This window comes from Zootoca vivipara, chromosome 14, assembly GCF_965207765.1.
Source record: "Zootoca vivipara chromosome 14, rZooViv2.hap1.1, whole genome shotgun sequence".
Classification (NCBI taxonomy): Eukaryota; Metazoa; Chordata; class Lepidosauria; order Squamata; family Lacertidae; genus Zootoca; species Zootoca vivipara.
In genome coordinates, this window is record NC_142597.1 from 30582509 (window position 1) to 30589073 (window position 6565).

Here is a 6565-nt window from a genome sequence, read left to right on the forward strand (position 1 = left end):
AGGCAAAGTATATTAGGGGAGGAATTTGCAGTAAAATGCTGACAGACTGAAAAAAGAAAGATTCCCCAAACTGATGTGAAAATGTGGGCAAGTGAACAAGAAAAAATCAGAAACCACCCAAATTGCCCATCTGCACTCTGAATATCGCAGTGCAGGTCTCCGATGGAAAGGTGCTCCAAAAAGTGTATTATTTGAGGGAATTGCTTTCAGAAAATGCATATCAAAGCGAATTATAGCAAACACACATTTCATGTACAAAAATCCATCATTTTACGGGGAAATGGCTCGCAAAAAATGGAGCGTGTATATTAGGCCCAGAATTGTGCACCCAATTGTTTTTCCATGCATACTTTTTAAATACATTGCAAACGGATGCAGAAAAGGGGTGACTGAACTTCAGATTGTGGGCGGGGGAAGAGAATGATAAATCGAGAGAGATTGAAAAGTACAGAATCATCCATCTGTAACTAGAACAGCACAGCTTAAGAGTTTGAAAAGCTCGCCAAGGTCTTCTTTGAACCTATAGGTGGCGCCATTGAAGCAACCCTCTCATTCTTTCTTTCTGTACCCACCTCTGCAGAGGACCACCCTGTTGCCTGTCACAGGGCGCTGCACTCTCTAGAGATGCCCGGCCACAAGTGAGATTTCCTGCCATCAGTGCTGTGGCCAGCAGAGCTCTGCGGGTCCCATGAGAGAGCCACAAAGACAGCAGCATGAGCAGGATTCAGCTTGGATTGCACTGGTGTGTTGTTGTTGTTTTTTAAAAGGAGAGTGTCCAGCCCTCTGGGTGAGGAGAGTATGTGCAGGCAGAAACAAAGGGACCTTGCATAGGATGGGGCTGGAGGGAATAACCACGCCATGAAGCAACTTGGCTACCCTGCCTTTGTCCTTTCCCCACGTCAGGTACTCAAACGACTGGTGGGGAGGTTTTGCTTAGCATGTGACCCACTACGATGAGCGTTCAGGCTGTAGAGATCGGGTCAGGAACCTTGGGCCCTGGAACCAAACGTGGCTGTATCCAGCCCTCTCTTCATGGAATCACGGAATTGTAGAGTTGGAAGGGAACGCCAAGAGTCATCTAGTACAACCTCATGGAACGCACGAAACACAGCTAAAGAAGCCCCTGACAGATGGCCGTCCAACCTCTCTCTAAAAACCTCCATTGAAGGAGAGCCCACACCATTAGCAGGGAGTCCATTCTGTTGCTGAACAGCTTTCATCAGCAGTAGGATCTTCCTAACATTTTGTTGGACTCTCCTTTCTTGTCATTTACAGTGGCACCTCTGGTTAAGAACTTAATTCGTTCTGGAGGTCCGCTCTTAACCTGAAACTGTTCTTAACCTGAGGTACCACTTTAGCTAATGGGGCCTCCCACTGCCGCCACCGCCACCGCGCGATTTCTGTTCTGAGGTAAAGTTCTTAACCCGAGGTACTACTTCCGGGTTAGCGGAGTCTGTAACCTGAAGCGTTTGTAACCCGAGGTACCACTGTACAATATATCCATTGGTTTGGGTCCTCCCCTCTGGAGTCACAGAAAACAAGTTTTTTCCATCTTCCAAGGGACAACCGTTCGGATATGTGAAGACGACTATCGTATGACCTCTCAATTTTCTCTTCTTCAGGCTAAACATGCCCAACTCCCTCAACCATGCCTTTGTCATCTTGGTTGCCATCTTCTGTCTGCACACCTTCCATCTTATCAATATCCTTCCTAAACTGTGCTTTAGGGGCTAGCCTAAGCAGAATAGTGAGGCGCTATGCCTTCCCCTGATCTGGATACTGGACTTTGGTCGATGCAGCTAGAATTGCATTAGCTTGCTTTGCTGCTGCATCACACTGTTGGCTCATGTTAAGCTTGTGGTCCACTTAGCCTGCCCTGCTCAATGACTGGCGCAGCCCTGGGGGCCTGCCAAATGTTTCTGGACTCCAGCTGCCCTTAGCCCAACCGGTATGGCCTGTCACCAGGGAACCACATCTGGATGGCTACATGCTCTCCCCCCTGCCACCCTATGGATCAGAAGTCTATCTGGCCCCAATGTGTGCACAACCCATCTTGCATCCACAGTTCCCAGCCCTCGTGGCCCCTTCGTGTGCCGTGCAGACCCCAAACTGCCGCCGTCATACATCCATTCTACGGCTTCACGCTGGGAATGTCCTGTGATGGCACCCGGCAACTGAGTTCCTGCCCAAATTTTGAAATTCTGGTCTGTCTATGTGCAGCACCCCTCCAGGAGCTTTGAAGGGGCGAGGTGTGATGGGCAAAAAGCAAAACCGGGCTGGAGAGGAAGGACAGCGCCCTTGGCTCTCTCCGGCAATAAATGCACAGCTTGACGATACACCGCCTTGGGAGGAGGGGGCAGCCAGTGAGGGACCCCGGCCAGATGTTTGCACGCCCAGCTGTTTTGAGCCTGGCGGGAAGCCTCCGGTCAGTGACCAAGAAGCAATCGAAATGCCCTCAATTAGAGACGGCCTCTGTCTCTTCAAGAGCTTGCCTGTTGCTCTTCTGTCTCTCTCTCTCTCAAGTGGGTTTCTATCTTTTCCACTTGGCTCTGGATGGCTCCAGATGGCCTGTCTGGGCGGATGTGGATTCTGCTTCTGAATGAACACAGCCTCTCTCTCTTTCCCCCCCTTTTTCCTTTTTTACGCAGCTGTGGTGGAGTATTGCAAAACAAGCATGCAGAGAGGGATCCAAGGCAGGTTGACTGTAGCATGCTCGGGGCTGCGCAAGAGGAACACACAAGTTGCGCACGGCACCTGCCTCTTTTGATGTGCTGCAAGGGAGGGATTGGGCCGGGAGAGGCATGGCAGTGGAATTAAGAGAACAGGGTGGGGTGGTGGGGAGGTAACAGCAGGCCATACCTAAAGGACATGAGGAAAGGATCAAGGAGACCGCAAGTTTAACATCAAGTCAACAGTGTGATGCAGCAGCAAAAAGATCTCATGCAATTCTAGGCTGCATCAACAAAAGTCTAGGAAAGTAACAGTCTATTCTACCCGCAATTGGCCAGTACTGGGTCAGGCGCATAGCAAGGGAGGGGCGTGGGGGCGGGCCGCCCTTAGCTCCACACTAGCTCCACTCTGGCAGGGGCGGTGTGGGGCATAGCTGCCAAGTCTCCCTTATTCCCCGGGAAACCCCCGTTTTTCCAGCCAAAAAAACGGATTTTTTTGTTTTTTTTACCGGTTTATTGTGGCACGGTGGCCATTTTGGAACTGGGCGGAGCATGCTCAGAAGCAACTTTTGATGCTGCTTTGCCCAGTTCCAAAATGGCTGCAGCGCAACTTCTGGTGCGGCGGCCATTTTGGAACAGGGCAGAGCAGCATCAAAAGTAGCTTCTGAGCATGCTCCACCCAGTTCCAAAATGGCGGCAGCGCTACTTCCGGTCTGCTACTTCCGGTCCAGTCCCTTATTTCTCAGGCTCGAACTTGGCAGCTATGGTGTGGGGGCAGCACGCAGGGGCAGCGCCCCCGGCCCCTCCCTCGCCTCCCCCGCCGGAGCAGAAAGAAGCAGAGCGTGCTACAGAGCGGGTTGCCAGGCGGGTTGCCGTAGCGTGCTCTGAAGCAGAGCGCCGGCAGAGCCGCGCCAGCAGAGCAGCAGCACCAACCCAGACATGCGCAGTCTGTCCTGGCTTGTCCTGGCGCGCACATCATGCGTCGTCACGTCAGGACGCATGCATGCTGCGGAACGATGCGCCGCCCCCAGGGGGTGCCGCCCCAGGCAGCCAAGCGGCACTGTTTGCCACTGTTCTGGGTACCACGTTCTCAGAAGGATATCAAGAAGCTGAAAGGTGGGTGACCAAGATGACCAAGGGTCTGCAAATCAGCCTTATGAGGAACAGTTGAGGAAGTTGGGTATGTTTAGCCTGGAGAAGCAGAGACATGATAGCTATCTTCAAATATCTTAAGGGCCGTCTCATGGAAAATGGAGCAAGCTTCTTTTTGTTGCTGAAGAGCGTGGGACCTGAACCAATGGATTTAAGTGACAAGAAAGGAGCCCAGCTTTGCCTTTCAATAGTTCTGTTATTATTGATGTTGTTTTTGTTGTTGTTGTTGTTGTTGTTACTGTATTTATTTATATTCCACCTTTCTTCCCTGACTGGGACTCAAAGTGGCTTACACAAATTGAAATGCAGATAAAATACAAAAAGCTGAAAACCAATCAGTTCTCAAGGGCCTGTTGGAATAAAACAGTATTACCTGCCGGGACGCGGGTGGCGCTGTGGGTTAAACCACAGAGCCTAGGGCTTGCCGATCAGAAGGTTGGTGGTTCGAATCCCTGTGGCGAGGTGAGCTCCCATTGCTCGCTCGCTGCTCCTGCCCACCTAGCAGTTCGAAAGCACGTCAAAGTGCAAGTAGATAAATAGGTACCACTCTTCCAGGAAGGTAAACGGCGTTTCTGTGTGCTGCTCTGGTTCGCCAGAAGCGGCTTAGTCATGCTGGCCACATGACCCAGAAGCTGTATGCCAGCTATCTTGGCCAATAAAGCGAGATGAGCGCCGCAACCCCAGAGTCGTCCATGACTGGACCTAATGGTCAGTGTTCTCTCTACCTTTACCTTTACCTGCCAGCAGAAGGACAGCAAGCAGGAAGCTAGTCTGGTTTCTCCAGGGAGGGTGTTCCAAAACCTGGGAGCATCCACCAAGAAGGCCCTGTCCTGAATCCCTATCAATTGTGCCAGTGAGGGTGGGGGGACTGAGAGACACACCTCCCCTGAAGATATCAGAACCCAGTAAGGTTCATATGGGAGAAGATGAATGCTGTGGTTTAAATGTTGTGGTACTTGGGTTCTTTATTTGTTTCAATAACACTTGTTGGAAACTGCTTTGTGAACACACTGTGGTAAAAAGTAGTCAACAAATAAAGTAACCGATAGCCACTGATACACTTATCCTTTGTAGGTCCTTTGCAAGCCCTTGAAAAGTTGTCTAAAATAATAGCCAGTTTCACATCTTGTAGCAATGAGTTCCATAACCCCTCTAGCATAATGCTAGAACTCAGGTGGGGCCATTTAAAGAAGCTGGATGTTGGGCGTTTCAGGACAGGTAAGAGGAAATTCCCCTTCACAAATTGGAACTCACTCCCACAGGAGACAGTGATGGATACCAATTTAGATAAGAGGATTAGGCAAATTCACAAAGGGTAAGACTATCAATGGCTGCTACCCATGAGGGCTATTCTCTTCCTCCATAACTGGAGGCAGAAGAAGCTTAATACCAGTTGCTGGAAACTGCAGGAGGGAAGAATGCTCTTGTGCTCAGGCCTTGCTTCTGGGTCGTCCGTCCCCCCCCCCCCCCAAGGCATCTGGTTGGCCACTGTGAGGACAGGCTAGCTGGGCTATTGGCCTCATCCAGCAGGCTCCTCTTACCTTCTTATTTCAAACTAGCAAACTTGTTTGATCTAACCGAATTTTCTAGGGTTGATGAACTTAACTCCATTTCCTTGCGGAATTACAGATAGCTGCCTAGAGATTGCATCAAAGGCTAGCCTTAGAGTAAACCCATGGGCATTAATGGACACAACTAATTTAGGCTTATTAATCTGAGTGCATCTAGTTGCTGGGATTCTCAAGTGGGGAGATTTGCTGCTGTCGTGCTCAGGTTTTGCTTACGAGCTTCCGCTTGGGGCAGCTGGTTGGCCACTGTGAGAACAGGATGCTGGCCTCGAGGGGTCCAGCTGTAGGGCTCTTATGTCAAGTGTGCCTTGCATGAAGAAGGAGAAACTGACTAAACACTAGGGAGGATCCAAACCAATGCATCCAAATGACACAAAAGGCAGTTCCAACGAAACCTTTAGGAAGAAATTTCTGGTGGTGAGAGCTGCTCCAGAGTGGACTCCCTTGGAAGGCAGTGGGCTCTCATTCCTTGGAGGTTTTTAAACAGAGGTTGGATGGCCATCTGCATCGCAAAGGGTTGGACTACTTGGCCTTTGGGGTCCCTTCCAATTCTGTGATTGTATTATTGCATGGACATTGGAGCCCTTACAGGTGTCCCCTCCACCTTGCCTCCAGCTGAAATCAGACAAGGGTGCCCCTTCCCCCTTGCAAAGCAGCATGATGGGAATTCGTGTTCCCTTTCCCGAGGAAGATGTTGCCTAGTTTGTCCTGCTCCTCATCTCGCCCGCCCTCTCTTCTTGAGTTGAGGGGGGTTGGACAAGGCAGGCTGGGACTGGTGTGGGAGACAGAGATTAGCTCCACAAGCCGATTCCGAGCGAGGCGAGAGCATGCCAAGCCCGCGAGGAGCCAAGGTCAACAAAGCTCCAGTCGCCTGCCGGCCCCAGCATGAGCAACTCTTGGAATTAGCCGGCCTTTCATCTTCGCCCTTTTTACTGGAGCCCTGACTCGGGCAAGGAAAGATGTTTTTGGAATCGGAGCAAAATGCATCCTGCGAGGCTTCTAAACATAGCGGAGGGTGAGTCACAGTGCAGGCACTCAGCGCTCAATCCGCACGGCCCCCAAAGGCTTCAGGTTGGATCCAGGGCCATCTTTGCAGCTTAAAACAAAGACGTGGAGTAAAACTCCACCAGGGAGAAAGTGCAACCGCGCATGAATATAACAGGTCAATAGTGCTGG